The sequence below is a fragment of the Sebastes umbrosus genome, chromosome 22 (assembly GCF_015220745.1).
Source record: "Sebastes umbrosus isolate fSebUmb1 chromosome 22, fSebUmb1.pri, whole genome shotgun sequence".
Classification (NCBI taxonomy): domain Eukaryota; kingdom Metazoa; phylum Chordata; class Actinopteri; order Perciformes; family Sebastidae; genus Sebastes; species Sebastes umbrosus.
In genome coordinates, this window is record NC_051290.1 from 17,604,488 (window position 1) to 17,627,650 (window position 23,163).

The 23,163-nt window shown below is 40.8% G+C and overlaps 1 protein-coding gene across 20 annotated transcripts in view; it reads right to left on the reverse strand.

The window, feature by feature from the left end:
- The window catches only part of LOC119481177 (adhesion G protein-coupled receptor L3-like), a 234,267-nt gene extending 214,355 nt beyond the window's left edge, over window positions 1–19,912 (reverse strand). For 14 of the 20 annotated variants that reach the window (XM_037757869.1, XM_037757866.1, XM_037757855.1 and 11 more), the window contains exon 1: window positions 19,369–19,911. The gene's annotated coding sequence lies outside the window, so the exon portion shown is untranslated. Of the gene's footprint in view, window positions 1–19,368 lie in introns of all 20 variants that reach the window. The other 6 variants (XM_037757857.1, XM_037757872.1, XM_037757871.1 and 3 more) reach the window with 1 other exon arrangement.
- Window positions 19,913–23,163: the final 3,251 nt, after the last annotated feature.

Genomic DNA, 23,163 nt, shown 5'->3' on the forward strand with positions numbered 1-23,163 from the left:
ATAAAATGTCCATAATCATTTCTTCAAATGTCTTGTTTTGTCCGGTCAATGGTTCAAAACCCAAAGATATTAATTTAAAAGTCATAGAAGCTTAAGAAAACCAGCAAATATTCACATTTGAGAGGCTTTAACAAGAGCATTTTTCCTTTACAAAAATTAACAACAATTAAATCAATGATCAAAATTGTTGCTAATCATTTTCCACAAATCAATTAATAAACTAATTGTTTAAACTCTATAATGATTTATCAATTATAAAAATTGCGGCAGATCATTTCAATCATTTCAGCGTGTAAACCACACATACTTGCTTTAATGGAAGCAAAGGACCCTATGTCCCACAACGGTTCCCCTCAACTCAAAGACAGAAAAACCTGCAACTGATTGAAGCAGCGGATCGAGTTACAGGTAGTTTACTTCTCAATCCTGTTTCCATGTGCAAGCGTGTGCACCCCAACCAACCTTCTGCGCCCTTGCCCTCCCCACCCTGACAAATATGGAACTTGACCCTTTCTGAATTCTGAAGCCGACCTGCACGTTGAATATAACCTTGGCATAGGCGAGGGGGAGAGAGGTGTGTTTCTAATAAAGTCAAGTCTTTGAGTGTGTGTGTGTGAAAGAACATGTATGTGTGCTCTGTGTTTATGTGGAATTCAATTGTGCATGTCTCTGTGTATACGTGTCTGCGTCTTAACGTAGGTCTGTGTAACCACATGTGTTTATTTGTTCTTAAATGACTGCTTTTAGGTGTGTGTGTATGTGTGTTTGTATGGGTGTGCAAGGGTTCAATAACCATGTGTGCAGCAGGGGGGCTCTGGAGTGTCTCAGCACCCAAGGCGCCAAGGACATGGCTTGACAGGTGTGTGTGGAGGACCTAGTGGTCTGCAGAGCAGCGGCAGGCAGTAGCACAATGTGTCCATTCAGGCCTGGAAGGAGACAACCGAGATATCGCAGGACCCCTGTGAGGAGGGGGGGGGAGCGGTCAGCGGGAGGCATGTCAACCTTTCACTGGGACTACAAAGAGAGACATAACTATAACTGCATCAGCACAGTAATGGGCTGTGTGACCCCATGCTGGCGAGCTGTCTACTGGTATGTGACAGATTTAGGTTGTCTACTCGAGACAGATTCTGTAGAGATAACTTTGAGGCTAAAAACTGAGTTTAATGTAGAACTATAGGTCTTAATGGGTAAATAGCAGTGACGTTATATAGGAAAAAAAGTGAAAACACTTGGACGACTTGTCAGAAGAAATGATTATGGAATTATATACTACATCCTTCGATATAGCACAGTTGTTTATAAAGGAGAAAAAAATACATTTGCCCTTTTCTAAAAATCCCCAAAAACCATGTCCACCATCAGTTATTCTGCAAAAATTAAAAAGTGCAACAACACATAGAACTGTTTTAATTAATTTCCAATTTGGTATTCATTCATCATTTACAAGGATGAACGAAGTGACCCTTCAGGTGATAACATTTTTTATTATCTCTGAAAATAACTGGTGAGGAAAACAAATGGGCAATCTTAGTAATTTAACTGCGAAGACATGCATGCTCACAGTTACTGAATTATGGTTTCAAATCCAGCCCAATGCATACCAATACACACACACACACACACACACACACACACACTTCAGCTAGACCATAAGAACTCCCATGGCAAATCACCGCGATACACAAGCTAATGGCAGGATGTGACAGAAATGGCCACTGTCTGGAAGAATTACATGGCTGTGTGGTCCATACGTCCTTAACGCACATCTGACAAGAGCTTTTAAAACACACACAATGCCACCGGCACAGCTATCCATGCAGAAAATTGGACAGCCATCCTTCAGCTCAGACATAAATCTGCGGGGTAGCAACACGCATCGGAGAGCAATATAGTATAGAACGAGTCTCTGCTGAAACCAAAAAGTAATTGAATCGAGGATGAATATAGAAAGGGCTGGGATGAGAGTTGAAGGAAAACATGTCACATGAATTTGATGCTCTGCGAGTGAATGCTTTCAGGGAATATGCAGCGATGGGAGGACGAGGAATAAGCAACAAATTATCACAAAAAGAAACTGCTGGAAATTGTGAAATAATCTGGAAAATTCTGAAAGTTTTTGTGGTCTGTGTTGTTGCCCTTGATAGTGAAGCAAGACGCCTTGGTTGTTGTTCACTAACCCCAACCTCATATGACTTTTCTCTGAGAATTCCTCCGCTAAATCCACTTCCACAGCATCTGCAAGATAACCTACATACGTTGCTGCCTTATACTACACACCACAGGTCTCTGCAGCAGCGACCTCTGAGTCCCAAGGCTATCTGCCCACTAAATCACATTTGTAGAGTCATATTAAACACGTAGCCCTGAGGAGAGTAAAAGCCCTGCAAAGAATGATAGGCATCTTTCTATCACTGAAAGCCCTGCACTGCGTTATTCCATGCTAGCGGCCGATGTGATAGCATGTGGCAATCGACTGCTTTAATGTTACAATATGGGTCGAGAGAACGTTTTCAATTCTTCTTGGGCGCAGCGAGAGATAAAGGCCGTGTTCTCATCAGGTCACGTGCAATGAGTAATGTTACTGTAGCTGAATGGATGGAAAGAGAAACAGTACATACCCTTGCTAATGCATGGCCACACAATATGAGGAAAACATGTTGTTTATGCTTAGAATAACAAGAGAGGGCTGCAAAGAAAAAGAGAGAAATGCAAAGTTTGATGTTCAATCGTATGTGCATTTCCTGGCAGTAATGAACAAGGTGTGGATAACCTTTACGCTACACTCTGAAAGCGCCCCGAAAGCCTCCCAAATCCCACCTCCAACATCAGACTGTCACCAGAAATGTCAAATTTAGTCATCTGTACAGGGAACTGCTATGCAAATGCAAGGGGGAAAAGGTGGGGTGAGGGTGGAAGAAGAAACCAGAAACAATGGTAATGGTGAGCAGCAGTGTGCTACCAGTGCTCAATGTCCAACTGAAAGGGAAGCTGAACACTAATGGAAACCTGGATCTTTGAAGCAGTTAGTACAACAAGAGCAGAGTCAATTGTCTAATTCATCCTGGTATCCTGGATGATTCCACACCTCCTGATTTACGTCAAATGCTAACGCTCAGTGTAACTACCGGAGTGTAACCTTTATGCGGCAGTTCAACGCCAGTCACAGACATGCACTTTACGATCGTCTTTTTAGCCATTTTCTAATTGCCTCACCGTAACCATGCCCTAACCTTAACAAAGTGTTTTAGCTGCCTTAAGGCCTTTGCACACCACGTCCGTCCAAAATTGCTGCACATTTAAAAATAAATACAACCTCACGTCGTGTCAATCACGTTTTCAGAACAGGTTTGAACTGGGTTTTTAGAATCCGTCAAGAGTGCAAAAGAGGGTTGTGTGACCACCCGGAACCACCGTCCGTGCATACGTCATCATCCGAAATGGCATGATAAACATTCACTTTGTCTCCCAGCACAAAGCACTTTCCGATAAAGACACACAAGGATGCAGAATTTAAAGATAGATTGTGGCAAGTGATTTCAGAACAGCTTGGAATCAGGGATGGTTGCAAAACAAAGGCTGTGTGGAAGATTAGACAGTAGTGATTGTGCTCTAGGCAGCTAAAGATAGCTTCTTGCTAATGTCATTCATTCATTGGACTTGTTTTGGACTAGCGCTATCTATTGCACCCACGTAATTAATTCAGTTGTGTCTTGTATTGCAAATTTTTTCAACGAATAGACTAAAGAAACACAGCGGACTCAGTGTGCAAGGTTTCTGTGCGTAACATTTTTTATCGGATGACGGATTAAAAAAAGCGCATACGAAAAATACAGACTGTGTGTGCAAAGACCTTAACCCTGAAGCTGCCTGCCTAACTATATGTTAACAATGATTTATTTGCTATAGCCTAACCACAATCTTACTATAATCTTAACCATATTGTAGTTGTAGAAAGCAGGAATTTAAAATGAAAAATAGTTCCTGAATATATTCTAGGGTTTTGCAGAATAGTCCAATATTGATGTTCTTGGGTTGGTTTCACTCCTTGTTCCATTGTGTTTAAGTATTCTCATCAGTATGCACTGGTTTTCATATTGTCAGTTGACTTGGTGAAATGGCTCCTGAATTTGGTATTAGTCCTCAGAGCAGTTCCCTCTGACCTACTTGCTTTTTACCAGTTATGGTTTGACATGTTGTTTTTGTTAGGTCATCTAGGAATCAGGTCGGGGGGAATCATATTTCATTTTTCTAACTGGGCATAATAATGCATTCATTCCAGCCATCCAGTGGAGGTAACAGTATATCGGGGCACTAAATGGCAAACCTTTCCACAGGTCTCAGAAACTATATATGGTGACAGTCAGTATATTTTCTGGTTTCTGTTACTTGGGTCACGTATAGGTCGGGAATGAGATTTTAGAATGAGGTTCGGAGGTCGCGAGATTGGTTCAGCATATTTTGCATGCCATTAAGATTGTATATGGGTAATGGGTACCAAAACAAACTGCCGGTGCATGGTAACAGACACAAGGAGACAGATGGCAGCCGGAGTGGGGTTTCTTATGCATGACGAATTGTCGCATCTGCTGGTGTGACTGTGCAAAGCACGCGGTCAGGGGAAGTTCTCAAGAAAACAGGAGGAAGCGTCATCTGAAAACAAGCAAACAAAAGCCAGGCTGTCGCCCGCTTCCAATGTAACTGATCTTTTTATAGTCATCTGCCGTAGCTGAGTCGGGCAGGAATCCTGCGGGGACCTGAGGGCAATCAAGGTGGCAGTCACTCTCCGGATACCCAGGTGAGGTGACATTCTGCCAAAATAAAGGCTTAAGATCTCTGGAAATGGCACCTGAAATGGGCATAAATCCTTAGGGGAGAGGTGTAGAAGAGCTCATAGGATACATCCACAAGCCTTGCAACACCTTGTCATCCAAGTTACAAAAATCCACACCAAAAGGTTGGCCAAAGTTTGTCAGATGTCAAAACAGATCAGAGAAACCATCAAAAGTGTATCAAGGTAAAGTGCTTGCGTGGCCTCTTTCCAGACCTGCCTTAGTTCCTTTTCAATTCAATGGAATTTCCTAATTAGATGAGATGGATGGTTTGATGTACATGCTCTCATTGTATTAAAAAGAAAGCAGAAAAAAAAAAAGAGCCATGCATAGAGCCCCCCCTTGTTTGCCTGCAGTGCAGCAATAGAGAAGGTTACAATTGTCTCTACCTCTCTTCTGTGCGTCTACAGATGCAGAGGAAAATCGATGCACAAAAAGCACTTCATTCCTGCTCAGTTTCATCCTTTACTGCCGGTATAATTAAAAGTGGCTTCGACTGACTTTCCAATCCAAATTTCCCCGTCAGCTGGGGGTGGCCTGCTCAAAGTCATGAGAGCTAAATCGAGGGGAAAATGTTTCTCTTGGGACTGTTATGACATCACGTATAATGCAGGACTCATTTTGATTGTATGGAAGGTCAGGTTATTGACAACTACTCGGTGGCAATTCACTGGAGGAGCATGTGCACTTTGTTTGCAGTGATAGATGCTGTACAGCAGGACACAACCAATCCACCAAAGGGACATGTGATGAAGACACTTAAGTGGATATTTCAGGGGGTCATGTTTAATGTTCTTTTAATCACAATTAAATATACAATCAAACACTGGGGAAGTGTGACTGCAGCAATTGGCACAAAAACCAAACCACTTTTATACGAGTAGTTCGTCACATTTAATTTCCATTTACACCAAAGCAACACGAAGAGTATAAATCATTTTTACACACTCCTTCCAAAAAACAAGCAGCTTCCTGCCTTGATAACACCAGCTGAGAGACAGAAATTAGTAAATTACCTGTGTGTCATGGCTGCATCCAAGCCGCTGGACCAATTATTTCTGCTCTGCTGCAATTGTAAAGGCCTCTCCAGCTGTGTTTGACACAAAGCTGGCTTAGGGAGGCTTACTACTGACCAAAAACATAAACAAGATTACGGGAGCCTAACCTTTCACAGCGCTCACGAGCGACAACAGAACCCCTGCTAAATAGACTTTTGGTCCGGAGCCGCCGAAAGTAGCGGGGTGTCTTTCTACTGCTTTCGACACCTCTTTGGGCGAGACTGAACTGATAAGAAATAGTGGAAACAAAGCAATCTTTGTTGTCTATACCGATCAATAACGGGCTGTTCATTAGTGGAGACTGTATAGCACACAGAATTAAAAGAAAAGGACAGGTCAATGCATTAAGAAAGAGAAACCGTAGGCGCAGGTGTAATGAAACTGGATTACAGATGACTGCTTAACTGCAGCATTCCACTGATGACTTCCACGGCAATAACTACACCTACCTTATTAATCATTATGGGCAGAAATTCCATAAAGGGTGGACCTGCGCTGACCTCAGTGAGCTCATTGTCTGGTGGCGTGCTGCATGTTCATATCTTCCCTGTTGAACTAGCATGCTACTGTGTTAAGCTATTTCTCTATGTCAGCCTGACTTTTAGCTACATTTATTATGTATGAGAGAGTAAAAGGGGTCCATGAGAAGATTATAAAAGCTTAACATTTTGATGAGATTAATCTAGCTATCAATCTTTGCATGCATACAGTAGTGAACCAATTATAATGTGGCAGTCGATGAACAAATAACATCCATATCTCTGTGAAGGTGTGATCCGAGCTGCTTGAGAACCTTTAAAAAGACATTATTTGGAAGCAGAATTATTCCTGCACCATCCACCATAAGATAATTTATATCATGAGCATGTCAGGTGGACTAGCAAAGGTGCGGAAGCGGGGAGCTATCAATGCAGAATCACTGTGGAGAACGGGAGGGGAGTGGATGTCAGTTGCCTGGAGAGGACAATCTGACATCTCAACTCCCACTGTCTGTCATTCTGTCTTCACCATGATGTATGGATGTTATATGGCACCGCTCACCCAGCAGAACCAGTCAATACTACCGTGCCGAGGAATGCTATAGCGAGACAATGGGAGAGTGTGACCCCTTGTTATGGAATGACAAAACTCCACGAGGGTGGAGGGGAAAGGGATGGGGCTTAAAAGGGGGAGGGGGCATTTTTTTTATTCAATATCACATAGTCAGCAGTCCTGTGGCGGTATTTGCATGATTAAACACGGCAAGAATATATACTGCTGAAAACAAGCTAATACAGATCCATCTGTGACTAGAACTTTTGGTTTATTTACAACATTCTAATATATTTATAAAATACTCAAACATATAAATCAGACTGTCAGAAATTGAACTATAAAGTACTGGATTTGTTTCCATCGTTGTCCCTTGTCCTTTAAATTCTATCAAGACAGGGACAAGCTTACAATGTTTCAATTTCAGGATGAACACAATAGATTGCTACAGGGATGATGTATTTGTATATGTAGGCCAACCCGGAAGTTACAATCGCATAGGTTCCCTCCACAAAAAGCCAATGATATTTTTTCATTGGGTTTTGGATTATTGCAGAAAATAAGCTCTGTGACAAACAGTTTATGATACTTACACGTTTGTTCAACGAGATAATCTTCCCAAATGAACAGCACTTTTTATGATTTCTGAAGAGTAAATGCAAACGGCAGAAGTAAAAAGCTGACGTTAGTCTATAAACGAACTACACCGCGGTCGCATGAGCGCGAGTATACACAACGAGGCTGTAAAGGAGGAGAAGTTGGCGTGATGACGTTTCGAGTACTTACTGATGCATTTTATTTCGTAGAACAAAATGTTAAATTGTCTTAAGCTTGTGTTAACCACGGACCTTATTTCAGGCATCTAACTAAAAAAAAACATTGACCTCCAGGCGAGGGAACCGGAAGTGCTAAAATACTAACTCATTTCCGGGTTTTAGGACTCATTCCTGTAGCACTCTATATGTAAAGTATTATAGGCATCCAAAAAATAATTTGAGTAAAACATGAAAAACACATTAAGATGTCTACATTCTATCAGAGAACTAACATCGAGCAGCTAGTTTAGCCTTTGCCATTGCAGTGCCACCTGATCTGAGTTTATATTTTGACACGGCTTTTAACTCTGAAGCATATTTCTGCCTGCAATCCTTAGACAAAAAAATACACACTCCCTGTCAGCACCTCAAGGTGTGTTTGCCATTAACCGGAGGGAGGTCTCCCAACAACAGACGAAATTTTTTCAGCCGGCCGTATGAAAAGCTCGCTCCAGCCCTTGAACCAAGGTGACGTTCCTGCGTAGGCAGACGAGAGGAAAAAGGCCCCCCGCTTTCGAGCTCCTCGCCCGGGGGGGGCTCTGTTCCTGCCTGCACGCCAGCGCCGTTATCTGCTGCTTATTATTTGGCTGAATGAGCTGGAGCGGGGCTCACGGGGCTCGCTTCTGACATAATGACTGATTACAGTCTTGTGGCTCCCCTCTAAGAAATCCCACAGTCGCCACCGTTGCGCCGCGGCGGCTCAGCATCACAGGCAAGACCAATGTGCGGGAGGATGGCGAGGAGTGGGGGTAGATGGTCTTTTCCAGTGACAGCGTAACTGCTACCTAGTCCTCCAGCTGTCATGAGTGACAGGAACGCTGGTGGACACCTGGGTCATCAACCCACTTGTCATCAGGTGCCTTGTTAACGACTGCTATTTTCTAACTAAAAGGCTGAAATGGGAACATTAGTTATTTCCATTTCCAAAGCCAAATTGCAAGAAATGTGACTAAATAACAACCCGTGTATTTTAATTCGCCCTTGAATAGTAAGGAGCACATTTGCCACTGCTCCCTGCAGAAATGCGATACATAGTAATGCATACAGACATTAAGCCCATTAGGGGTAATACCTGTCACATGAACCATCCATAATGCACAGCTTTATGAAGACACCATTTCAGCCTTTACTTATGAACGCGGTAGACAGATGCATGCAGGTGTGACAGCGGTATGAAAACAACACAGAACAGGCTCTGTCAATAGCTACCGTTTCCAAACAGCAAGAGAAGTCATTCTGTCAGCACTTTTCAAACGCCAGCTTTCAGGCAGTCAATTAAGTTCAAGGTGAGACAAAAATGTGTTGTCATTTAAACGGTTTTGCTCCACTGGGGCGGCGCATCAATTCAGTCATCTCCATTCCAGAGGTGACAAAGGGCTGGCAGGGAAGTTTATATTTGCCAATGGATACACATTTCTTCTGTCATTATACAAACCTGAGATGAGGCAGGATAGCAGGTGTACAAAGCGCCCGGATTTAAAATGCACTGTTACCCGTGAGCAGAAGCTCATAAAGATGGGAACAAACAAGGGACCGCTCTTGAGGAGCCTGCTGGCTGAGGCAGCGGGCCCTGCCAGATCCCACCCCCCTACTCCCACACTCCTAAATCCAATCCTATGCTATCGATTAGGAAAATCAATTTGGTCTAAGTCACAAGCACAGAGGGAGATGCTGAAATGCCGCAATACATTTTGAAGTCACGAGTGGAATTAGACTCTGATCTGGTTTAGTGCATGGCGAATATGCCTTCTCTTAATTAAGAGAAAGAGTATATGACCTCACACGATAGAAGCATAAATCCTTCATTGTGGAGCCACCCACCTGTATGAAAATACTTTAATTATCCGCCTGCAAAAATGCTTCTACCCTCTGTAAATTTGATCAAGTATGAATGGGGAAATGGTATTTTAATATAAAAGGTTCAGCAGGATAATCAACATTTCTGCGAGGCATTCATGCTTTGTGTTCCATTACAAGCCCTTGTGAAGTGGAAGGCTGAAAGAATGGCAGAATGAAAAAAATACTGTAATGGAATTTTTATCAAAACATAATAGTAGCACTATTAACTTGGTATTCTTCAGTGTGCCTGCATGTTTCAAAGATGTCAAACTACTGAGGAGCATGGATGGATACTGGGGGGTGGGGACACAAAATGACTGCAAGGTGCAAAACGACAACTGAGACACGCAAAACAACTACAAAATATACGCAAAACAACAACAAAGACATAAAAAACTACAAATATACACAAAACGTTAACAAAGACACAATATAACTACAAATAGACACAAAAATATAACAAAGACACGCAAAACAACTACAAAGATATGTAGAACGACAACAAAGACACGCAAACCAACTACAAATAGATGCAAAACGACAACAAAGACACAAAAAACTACAAATAGACACAAAACTATAACAAAGACACGCAAAACAACTACAAACAGAGGCAAAATGAAAACAAAGTCACGCAAAACAACTACAAAGATATGCAGAACGACAACATAGACCCGCAAAACAACTACAAATAGATGCAAAACGACAACAAAGACACGCAAAACAACTATAAAGGCACTCCGAACGACAACAAAGACACGCAAAACAACTACAAATAGATGTAAAACGACAACAGACACGCAAAACAACTACAATTAGACTCAGGACTACAACAAAGATGAAAAACAACTACAAATAGACGCAAAATGACAACAGACACACAAAAGAAGTACAAATAGATGCGAAACAACAACAAAGATACGCAGAACGACAACAAAGAGTCAAAAAACACCGACAAAGACACACATAGGCCACAAAAACACTACATGATTAGTTGTTTGTAATCGTTTTGTCTCTTTCAGTCTGGGGGTCTTAGTTCCATGCGGGAGGGGTGGGGGGCCTATACATGTCTATGCCCAGGGGCCCATTGTCTTATAATCCGTCCATGCTGAGTAGCTACAGTTCTTTATATCATCCAAGTTATACAACAAATCCTTTTGACAGAACTCTTTTAAAAAGGCATCCAGAAAGGTATATTCTGTATCAATACCTGGTCTAATTTGATTACTTTAACAGCACAAAATATGAATTTAAGTGACCGTTTGGCATTACCCTGGTAGAATATTTCTCTTTTGTACTGCTTTGCTATAAGTGGAAGGTGCACTTTCTGATAACTGGTGTACGATTGTGGGTGCAAAGCTGCTACGTGCAAATGCACCTGATATTTGCAGATACAGCACCCTGCGAACAAGGAAGCTATCTTCATTTTCTCTTCGCCGGCCAATTAGTGGTCAGATCAGGAGGTCCCAATGGTTTAGGAAGGCGTAAATACTAACCGTCATTTCCATTCATTTGTATGCGGCTGCAGGTGCACTACCTTATTATGTATTCAAGCCCAAACCTGCCTCCCAAACAGGCCATAAATTAACTTCTTTTAGAGCTTCGGTCTCAGAGAAGCATTGCATCTTTGTTTGAATCCTCGTCACTGGTCCAAAGTTCATGAAGGGAGAAAAAAAACACTCAGAACAAAAGGAAAGCAATCAATATTGTGGCAAAAAAAAACTTGGCGCCATACTGTAAAATGCACATAGACAAATGTATCAGATTTTACAGCGTAGTAAAGAGGTTGATGTACTGCGGCTCCGTCAGGCTTTGTCAGTTTGATGGCTTTTGGGTACCTTTTAACACCACCAACAGGGTCGTAAGAGTGGCCTGGATTGCTTTAAATGCTAACTTGACATTTTTGGGTCCATATCTGCACTCCAGCCAAGAAAGTATCCCTTTCACTCGTAGACATTCATTTTCCTTGGGCCAGTTCAGCCTTAGTGGGGCTATGGTTAACAATGTCGCACAGATATACTTGCTAAGTAGGGGCAACTGATTTGATCACTGTACTTATCACTTGGTCAGACATACTGCAGTGGCTCTTATCTGCAAGCAACATTCTTATAAGAATCATTGCTGCAGTACAGAGATGGTATCTCCATTCATAGAATGAATGCATAGCTGCATCTGCACGAGCTAGTTAATGCTTTACGCTCACATCTCCTTGGCATGCAGTCTTTGTATCTCTGCCTGCAGAAGTTGTCGAGTGTTAAAATGCGCCTGCTAAGTGTTTTGACCCCCCTGGGGACAACTTAACTACGTGTCAAATTAAGGTTGGAGGGGTGGCTTGCAGATAATAAAAACCGCAGTCTAAAGCATAACAGTTTTTTCAAAGCACGCTGTCACTGGTCATGGTAGCGTCGACACTTGAGCTTGACAATGTACCAGCCTTGCAGGCCTTTATTAAAATTGAATGCATAGATTAAAATGACGTGCGAGGGGAATTCAAAACACAGTGGAGGCTGAGTGTGGTCTGTGAATGTAACAGTACAAAATGGCATTGTAGCCCCAATTAATTTCATGGTTTAAAAGATCTTGTCTACTACTTTTACACAGTGGGCCTCATGTAAGAAACAATATGAGAACAAATAGGAAACAAAACATCTTGTTTTTCACAGTCTACAAATTGTTTGTCCAATGCAAGAAAACATTTTAAATTTGAGGAGCATACAAAATGCATTAATATCTTATAATCAAATTTAGATTATTATATGTTTTAAAGTAATTACAAGGCTGAAGAAATACTATTGATCCATTGATCCCAATTAAGAGTTCAGCTTCTGAATGACTTACTTACTGCTTTTCGATGCTTTTTGATTTTCCTGTAATGCCAGTACCGACGTTCTGGAAAAGTTTATTTAACAGTATCTCAATTTCACTACTGCTGAAGTTCGTCTTCTTCTTATAGCCTTTTTTGGTGGCATCTCTCCAATTCTTGGGCATGTGCCAGAGTATTTGCACAACACCTGCCCTTATATAGTGTTTAAGGTCCGTATGCATGATTATGGCCAAAATGACAATCATGATTATTTTGATCAGTATCGATGTCACGATTAGTTATCATGATTATTCACTGATTTTAGCGGCGACATATTTTATTGCACTATCACATTAAAATAAACAGAGCACTGTTTTCACTTCCATGCTGTGCTACATCTCTGTTAATGTACAAATTAGGGTTGCACGATGTTGGAAAAAACTGACATTGCAATATATATATATATATATTGCAATATGAGAAAAAAAATACAAGAATATTCACCCTACCCCTTTGCTAACTACATTTTAAAGTGAAATGCTTCAAACTGGTGCACTTCGAGAGCAAAATTAGCAATGTTAAGAGCTAGATAAACAATTTTATGCTCTTGATTTAATGATAAACACATTGGTTGTATAGATAATATCTATACCCAAAACTGAAGCCCAAAACATTTTGATCACCTGGTGGCTAGCTGTTAGTTTAGGAAGCGCCTAATTTGATATGCAGCAGAGTTTTCTATGAGCAGAACGCACATTTTAAACGTCAATATCGCGGCGATCATGTTCATTTAATTGTGGGAAGCCAAAATTGTCATCGCGATTAATATTTGATTAACTGTGCAGCCCTACAATCGGCCGCACGCCTCCAATTTATGATCAAGTGGGATTCATCATTCAGCACACCTGGATGAGAGCACATTTAAGAGAATGCTGCTGCATGAGGTCCAATGTAACATCCTTGCCTATATCTACACTTGTTTTCCTATTCATCATCAGGATTCCAAATCAAAGAAACATTTCCATGACCTAGCCCTATCCACAACACACCACAGTCTCACTGGAGTGGTATAAAATCCCCTGCAAATCTGTGATTTAAAAAGGCTCATCAATACATCACACACATCCTCTCTCTCTCTCATCCTAAACACTTTTTTATGAAGCAGCCACAGAGAAAGGGCCTGGAATTAATTTGATAATTCCCATCATCAAGTCAGTGAATAGGTGTACTGGTGGAAACAAATAAGGGAGACGAACAGACGGTGTCGATTTTTCTCTATTCCTTGACAAAGATGTGGCTGCCTCACGCCATGTTATTCAAACTTTTTATCTGTCATCAGTAGATTACTCTTTATCACAAATATCAGCCTGCATTTGTACTTTCTATTTCATAGATCTTCAAAGACCCTCTTATTTTCCAGTGCTATTTTCAATGGAGTGATAAACAGACAAAAAACATTGATGCCAAACACTCAAACCATTCCACTAAAACGCTGTGCTCAAACCTGTTGGCCTTGCAATGTATTCAATAGTATGTTAGCGTATGTGCTGTATCTATAGCACTTTTCTTTGACTTTTTACGCTTAAAATGCTCCCAAACATTGGGGTCACTCTTCACAGAGCTATACAGAATCAAGAAACTAATTGTCTGTTCTTCCATCAAGCACCAGCTGAAGTCTCCATCTAAACTGTAACCTCCATTTCCTACAGGGGGTTGTGAAAGCTTGTGTCAAAACCTTTGTGTCCGAGCTCTTTATGAGACAGGACAGCTAAAGTGTTGGAGGCGTAGACCTCGAAGACCTTTCCTCGGCCATGCGCTTTCTTTTTTATTTTCAGCTTTTGCTTTTCTTCTTTAGTGACATTCCTGCCAGAGAAAGGGCCCCATCAGAACCAACCTGTCTCCCTCCTAACAGCAGGATAACTCTGCTCTTTGGGACCTTAGAAAAGCCAAGGGCCTCACTGTAGCAGTGGGTGAGATTTGTCTCACAGGAATGTTAATACAGTACAGTAGGTTGTGAGCCTTATATTTTTTTTTGCCACAGGATTAAGTATTATGTTTAAAAAGACATTACAATTTATATATAAATTTAATTCTGTAAAGAGCATAAACTGGTATGATTTTAATCGCTAAGGCTACCCTGTTTATGGGGTTACACTGGAGATGGAGCCACCCATTATTTAAAAATCACAGGGGAAAAAATCTGCCAGAAAAATATGAGGCATCATCTCCCTTCTCTGAAGATGTTTCTGTGATGCTTAACATGTCAGCATCCAGCCTCGGGGATAAACAATCATTCAACTGCAAAATAAGTTTTAAAATCCTTCATTTAGACCGCCCGTGTGAGAATTCAGAATTCGCTTCTTATGTAGTCCTTATTTTCTAACTCGGCAAGGATCTCATACAGTGCTGCCTAAGATAAAGAAAAACAAATTGAATCTTTCGAGAATGGTCGTGTCACATGCAGGGAGGTTTAACAAATAAACTGGGGAAAAAAGTTCGGAAACTTGTGTTTGGTGGATTATTTCTCTGTTGTTACAATGCTAATTGGTATTGTATTTTACATTGTTGGAAAGCCTGTTTATTTACCTTCACAATGATGTCCAACTTGTAAGGATCATGCATTTGTGGGATGAGCAGCACAGCTGATTATGTGGGTAGCGCCCAAGAAAAATTTACCAAAATGCGCTGGAGAAATAATCGACCAAACACAAGTTTCCAAACTTCTTTTTTCCATTTTATTTACATGTAAAGGATCTATGAATGCTGGAAACCAGGCTTTAACTTGGGTTAACTAAAATGCTCCACACTCTGCCCCAAAACAAGTTCCAATGTGGGTAATAAATAACTATTAAAAGGTATTATATGTGACTTACAGAAAATCCTTGTTATTAATTATACCGGTGGTCGTCAAGGGAACTGCAGACAGCATCCTGTCGCTCACACTCGCGAGCATCGGCCAAAACAGCTGTTACTGTATATAATATTTAGAATAATGTTACTATCTGTAATGTTCCTATATTTTATGTGGACCATTGGCTCCATGATACTTACTACCTTGCCTTTTGCTAGTTACTTTATCAGCTAACGTTATGAAGCAACCGACGCCAGATCCATGCCGCATAGCTAAGTTACAGGTAGCTGGCTAATCTTAGTTTAGGTTACAATGACCTGGTTGGCTCCTCTCAGCTGTCCGGACTGGACCCATGGCGGGACTACAGTGGCGTGTGACGGCATGACGGACTGCTGCACTCCGCTCACCCTTCATTGGACTGACAGGCTTCTAGTCTCTTCGCTGTCCATCGTGTCCGGTGATGACGGTTGCTCCAGACACATTACGCACACACACATGGTTCATTCCCTGCAGTGATTGTTTATAAGAAATCTTGTAAACCATTGTTTTACTGCTTAATTGTTCGTTGAATATAAGAAATTAGAGATAAGTAGCCAACTAGTGTAAAATAACATGACACTGTGGGTAGGTTTTCCTCCTGAAAACAAATATCCAAATCTCAAAATTGAAAACTGAACGCCCACCCAACGAGCGAATCAACGAATATTCAGGTCCAGCCCGAGTAAATTGATACATACAGTATAGTACCTTAGAGTATATTGTGAACAGTGTATGAGAGTGATACTGCAGTGTGTAGACTGGTAGTGTAATATTTTACTAAATAAGGTGATGGCACATTGTAGGAATGACCCGACATAATGATAAGAAATTTGCACTTCGGTCACCGTGAGGCAGGCTGCAGAGCCTTGCATAGGCAAAGCACAGCACAGGTATAATATGTCATCAAAAAGTGTTCAAGGAATGCGATTCACTGCGGTTATGTCATTGGTTGGGCTTTGAATGGTCAGAAAGGTCAGAGCAGAGCGATTCTACCACCAACAAAGACCATCAACTTTGCTGGAATTGTGATCAATTTGCTACAACCTAATTGTAATTCCTAACTGCCAAAAAAAGGGTTTGAGTTTAATGCTTTTGTAATTCGTAGGCTACCTCTACTGACTCTTTTCTGACTTTGATAAATAAAAAACACCCATAAATAATTTCCCTCATTAGTGCTAACGTCCATGGGAATATGGGAAAAGTAAATCACAATCAATCCACTGCCTTCAATCCCGAGAGAGATTCTATAGTACATTCGGTGCGAGAAAATATGAATATCTGAGAACATATGCGCAGTATGACCTTGAGCATTTTATTCGATGTAAAGTATGCCAGATCACTACAGACCAAGCAGTTAGATAAAGACATAAAAAGGTATTCATTCACCCAGTGATTCTGCTACACTGCTTTTCAGACCAGGGTCGATTAGTGTTCGGACAGCGAAGGTCTCACTAAAAGGAAATTCTCACTGTCTTTACAGTTTAGGGGATGAATTTAAAGCGACAATAAATAAATGAAAAATCAAATTCATCCCATCTACCTTAAATTAGTAGCACAAAAGATGTTGACAATAAATAGGGAATATGTGTGTGTGTAACTGACTTTTCAAATGCTACTCTTTGAAGAATGGTTATCCAAATTGATACACCAGTAAAAGCCCTCACTGTACATAATATGAGCCATGAATCTGTACCCCACATCAAGCTAACCTAATGAAGAAATTGAAGAGCCCATGTCTCCAGTCATACCGCAATGGCAAATTGGATTCTTCCTGGCTTGCAATCGTGTCCAAAAAGGCAAAAATCAAATCAAATAAATGGAACTGCCGATGGAAAGAAATTCACTGGGCTGAAAAAAAAACTACACTACATCAACGGGCTGATCACAGAGAGTGGGACCACTTCAGAGGAACAATACAAATGACCAAATGAACCAAATGAAGGAAAAGCATGCATCCAAATGAGGGCAACAAATGAACCCATATCGGTGTGATACAATACAAAAGGAGGAAATATGTGCCAGCACAAAGGTGTTGGATTTAGACTGTAAAAACGACAGAATGAGTCACTATATAGACAAAAGAAGGGTTGAATAACTCTCTTACAAAGCCTCTAATGATTCATCCAGTGAAGGGTTTTTTCCGGTCAAGGGTTCTAACCCTTTCTGTGAATGAAAAAAATATATATTTGCAGTTTCAAGTGCCGAGAGACACATTTAACAGCATTGACTGGCATAAGAAGGCACCGTGAAAACACTCAAATACAGTGGATCAGTGTGTTACTATTTTTATGTCTAGCACCTATCACTATCTCAATGTGCTTCTTTACCTGAGATGACCAATTCAATCAATACGTAGCACAGTGTCTCATATTCAGCACACTATCTCCTTACAGTGAACGGCAACGTAACAATAGCTTCAAGTAAGGAAAGGGAACAATTATTCTATTTTCATACAGTGCCGTCCCATCAGGTATCACACCAGATGCTAAGTTCAAGTGCTGTTATATTACATATAACCTAGATTATATTCCACGAGGAGCAGCATTTAGCTGAATCAAAATGGATGAGACACACTGAAAACAAAGTGCAGGTTGACATAACCGTTTAGTCAGAAAGCATCAAATGTCCCCCTGAGTTTTCCCCTGGTGGAGGAAGTCAAGGTTTTTACTGTCGGTAGAGGAAACTGTGTGGTTGTGTGTGTGTGTGTGTGTGTGTGTGTGTGTGTGTGTGTGTGCGTGTCATCTGCTTGAGGGCACTTCTACCAATGCAGATTATATGACAGATGGTGCTGCAGTCCGGGACATAATGAATGTAATTGTCAAATACGGATAAAACCAGCAATAATGTTAATGATATTCTGAAATAGTGGGGGGGGGATACATTATGGAAGTTAGTCACACATCTGAATCACAAGAAGCCCAGCCCTGCTCCAAAAACTACTCATGACAGATTCCCTTCCAAATTCACAGCTGTTGTACTATTCAGGATGAAATTGGACAAAGATTGAACCATATCCCAAACACTGATTTGGAAATGAAGGGCATCATTTTGCAGCGATGAGAAAACTTCCGATCTGATTCAAAGTGATGTGCTTGGTTACCTTTTTCCGCTTTGATTTTGATGTTGAAAGACAGTGTGCTGTCCTCACATCAAAGCATGCGGGTGCAGTGGCCCCTACAACCTCTGCACTTCTCTCAGACACAGGGCAGCACGTCTTCCTCAGCAGGGTTCATCCATTCACTATTCCCTCTTTTTCACAGTGGGCATTAAATCAGATTTGTTGTGTGGTATTAAAAAAAAAGCCAATAGTCACAGTTTTGAGGAAGTGAAAAATTCTACATAGCCTATACCAATAATTTAGCAGATTTTATTCTTAACAATATAGTCAACCTATCATGAAAAATGCAGATGCTCACACTGCTGCATCTGTCCTCACACTCCAGTACATTTTCCAACAACAAACTGCAACAGAAAACACAGGCCTGCACTGGCTGGATCTTTTTTTTTGAAAGACACGCAATTGATGCTTTTACAGTCATACTGCCTTAGCCTCAGCCCATAGACATACACAATCAATTTAAATTAAAAAAAAATATGATATGCTGTCCACAATTAAAACTGCATGACTTTATAATGCAAGAACTTCATCCATAGGTATGCATCCAATATGGAACTTCTTTTGCAAAGCCAATTTTAGACCCAAGCACATTGATAAAGCATGGTTAAAAAAAAAAAAAAAAAGAAAAGACTGTTCACTACTCAACAAATCCCCGGATACATTAGATAATAATCCAACCCCTCTCTAAGTCTAACAGAACGGATTAATTAGTCAGAACAGGAAATTCAAAATGTTCATATTGGCTATCAATATGTTGCGCGTTGATCGGCTCTGATTGCACCTGAACGCATCGATAGCCCAGTTAAAGTAATTAAAGAGTGGAGTGCCAAGACTGACATTAACAGAGCAACATACATCAACACTGCTGCAGGGATTCATTCATTCATGGATGCATTATTATTATTATCGCCCTGAGCTGCAATCTGCACATGAATTGTTGGATGTGCGCACAAACAAGAGATGCATTTAAGTCACACTTACCGCGGATTTTAGAAACGAGTGGTGAAACGGAGGGATAGCTCATCGTCCATCCATTCAGAGATCATTTCTCTCTCTCAGCTGGTGTTTCTGGACGCTGCGTGTGAGGAATGGACTTGATGGAAAGGGGGTCGAGGAGAGAGAGAGAGAGAGGCAGAATAAACGGATCCAAATAGTTGTCCTCCAGTCGCTCCCGTTTCAATATCCGATCTCGATTCAATCTGCTGTGCGTAAAGAATCCAGAGATGTCGTGGTGGAGAACCGGCAGGTTTTGTATCCACGGTATACTGTCTCCTTACATCCCTTTATGGCACAAGGCGTCCTTTCTGTGCGGGGGCTACATCACGTCCCCATAATAAAAGCTGAAAACGCCAGCAGCTCTCAACACACACACACACACAAAGAGTATCCAAAAGAATTTGTGGAGGGTGGTCTTTTTGAGAGAAAAAGCTCCACAGGGGGAAAAATAATCTAAGTTGTTTGGGTTCCAAAAAAAAACCCTGAGCTCTCTGCGACTATGACAAACCAATTGTGCGCACTGTGCTGGGAGTAATTCTGTATGGAGACCGAGAGAGGAGGTTTTTGGAGAGAGCCAGTGAAAAGGTGAGAGGAGAAACTCGGATTGCGCTCTCGCCGTATACTCGGGCTCCACCTAGCAGCAAACACGAGATAACATGCTATACACACCAGAAAGCATCTTTTTACCTACAGTATATATCTCTTTGCCTGAGGCTGGTGCAAGGAGACCTATGTTATATTACATTCTGTCTGTGCGCCCTGTGGCTGCAATATTTATGCGAAATTCCACTGCCTCTCTCTCTCACACATAAGATTCAAGGCTTCTTGAAAATGCAACTAGTATAAAAGCTGCAGCAGTTCAATAAAAGGAAATGTAGACTGGCTGACATGCCAAACAGGTGTGGCAGTTATAGGCTACAATGCCATACATGCTTAATCAGAAATGTTTGCAGGTGTAAAAAAAAAGTTGCTTGCATTATAAGTGCAAGTATTGTTGAATTGAATTGATTTCTAAATACTCCTGCTGGTTTACAAAGCACTAAATGGTTTAGGGCCAAAATACATTTCTGATCTTCTGCTATGTTATGAACCATCCAGACCTCTCAGGTCATCTGGATCAGGTCTGCTTAGTGTCCTCAGAGTCACAACTAAACATGCAGAATCGGTTTTTATGCATCAAATATCTGGAACAAGCTCCCAGAAACCTGCAGGACCAGCCCCAACTCTGAGTTCTTTTAAAACAAAGCTCAAAACTTTCCTGTTTGCTGCTGCTGCCAGATAATGATCTTATATACTGCACTAGAGCTTTTACTCGTGTGTTATATTCTATTTTAGCTTCTATCCTATAGCTTTTATTTTTAGCTTGTTTTTATTTTCTAATCTTTAATGTTTTTATGTCTGTTTGAATTATGTCTTATTGTTCTTTTTGCACTTTGTCGCAATGTTCTTGAATGTTTATGTAAAGCACTTTGAATTGCCCTGTTGCTGAAATGCGCTACACAAATAAAGCTCCCTTGCCTTGCCTATTGTTTTCAACAGTGTGTCCTCAAAGAAGAGTTCATGGTCCCCTTTTCTTGCTGGAAGCCTGTTATTCATACCGATCAATTTTCCTGGAGGCTGTTGGGAGCTCCATCCTCTTCTATAATTCCAGCTGTTCCTTTCATTGTATATATGTACAACACAAGTTAAAAATAGGCTAAAAGAAATGTTTCTGATGACCTCTCTGAATGCCACACCAGCTGCACATCTCCAGCTGGAGGCAGCCAGCAGTCAACCTCTCAATCATCCTATAGCCAATTAATCACCTTAACAATCCTAATTACAATCAAACAATAACAAGTAATCATCCAATCACTCACCCAGTGCTCCACTAATGAGCCCGTGCTAGCACAGACCTGGTGAAGCACATTTTTTTTTGCACTTGTTTCCTGTCTGAGAAACACCTTGAACTGCTGAACGCCCCGATGAAAAATAACTGTCTGCCTGCGTTTGAAAAGATGCAGCGTTATCTCTCCCTGGCACTGCTTTTCGTGCACCCCCCCTCCGATGCAAATGGATTTCTCCAGGTAGAGCGCTGACCAAAGCTGCCTGCCATTACACTTGCATAAACCAGGTAGCTTCAAAGCAACACCTTAATATACTGCTGCCATCTTCACTACATAAACTATACAAGAACTACAAAATAAAAGTCTCCACATTAGCAGTAACACAAATACTACACCAATATTTGAGATGCAGATTTCAGACCAATAGGGTACTAGTCAGTTTCAGATCAGTTCCTTTTTATCTCCTGAATAGCACACTCCTCGTGATAACACTACAAAAAGCTTTGCACGTCCTCCATTAAAATGGAAAAGCATTTCAAAAACATGGAAATGAGGTTTTACTGCAGAAAAAGGGACTGAAAAATCATGAAAGTGATAGGAAACATCCCCGAACTGCATGGATGTAGCAGTTTCCTTTTTTGGAATGTGAGCTAAAACTCCTAAATCAAAAATCATGAATGAAGAATAAATGGTATTTCTATTCAATGCTTGTCAGTATTTGGAACTCTTATTCAACGTTTTAAAAAAGAAGAAAAAGCTCTGATCCGACAACAGTTTAATGGCAATGAAAAGCTTACTGTGATAAATCAAGGATGGCAGATTTAATGCTTATAAATATCCTTATTAGCAGCATTAAAAAAATACCTTTTATTCTATTATTGCCAGTCTACCATTTACAGTAAGTGGATCCGCACAAGGATTTGTTCTTTACTTCATGCTGGAAGAGATTTTCTTCATGCTAATTCTAATATAACTGTCCTCAAGACAGAGATAACATTACTGCTGTCAGATGAAAAATAGCTTTCAATTCAAATAAAGTATCCTTCCAGGAATTTAAAAAATTACATTAATTTTTATATGCCTCGTCTAAACTGGAAAATTAGAATGGGTTCAATTTTGGAGGTGAAGTGTTTTAACTAAATCAAATTCAACACCCACACAACACATTCATCATGATACAAACAATGATTAAAATTCATATTATGAACAGAAAAGCACAGGGTTTGAAACCTATTCCATTACTATAACCCTTATTCAAGGAACAGAGCAATAACATGTTGGACCCTGGGCTGATTTACATTTTAAAGCTGCTATAATCAATATTTTTATATTAAGAGTTGATCATGTGAAAGGGGTTGCTCATAGGGATGAACCCACAGATCATTTTCACCCGACTTTGCTGTAACCCTCAGCTCTACCAAGCTTAAAGCGGCTTTCAGTTCATTGTTTTTTTTTTGTTTTTTGGTTCCACGACTTTACTGTTTTGATTCACTCTCGTAGCTCTCATCAGCATGTTTTTCGGCGGCAGCAGGCAGCTGTTTTGAGTGAAAATGTACTGTACTCTACCTGCCCATCACCAATGGGCTGAAGGACAAAGTTAACAACTAGCTGGTGAACTAGTGGAGCGTTTGCATCTCAGTAAAAGCAGTCTATATAGCAGCATGTTGCATCAGTTGTTAGAGCAGTTCTGATTCTCAGGCACATATTCAGAATCAAAGATGCACTAATAACAGAATGGGGGAATTGGTGATTGCGTGTGTCTTACCGGGTGCTGTGGAAGACACGATATGCATCAGTCAACCCCAAAAGATGCATACTGGGACATTCAATACTGGTCAATACTTGGTTTCACAAACTTGGGCAATGTTCCAAATCGCATACTTTTAGTGCATACTGCAGCTGCCCATACAAAGTATGCACTGTTGTATGCAGTATGCATACAATAGGGACATAC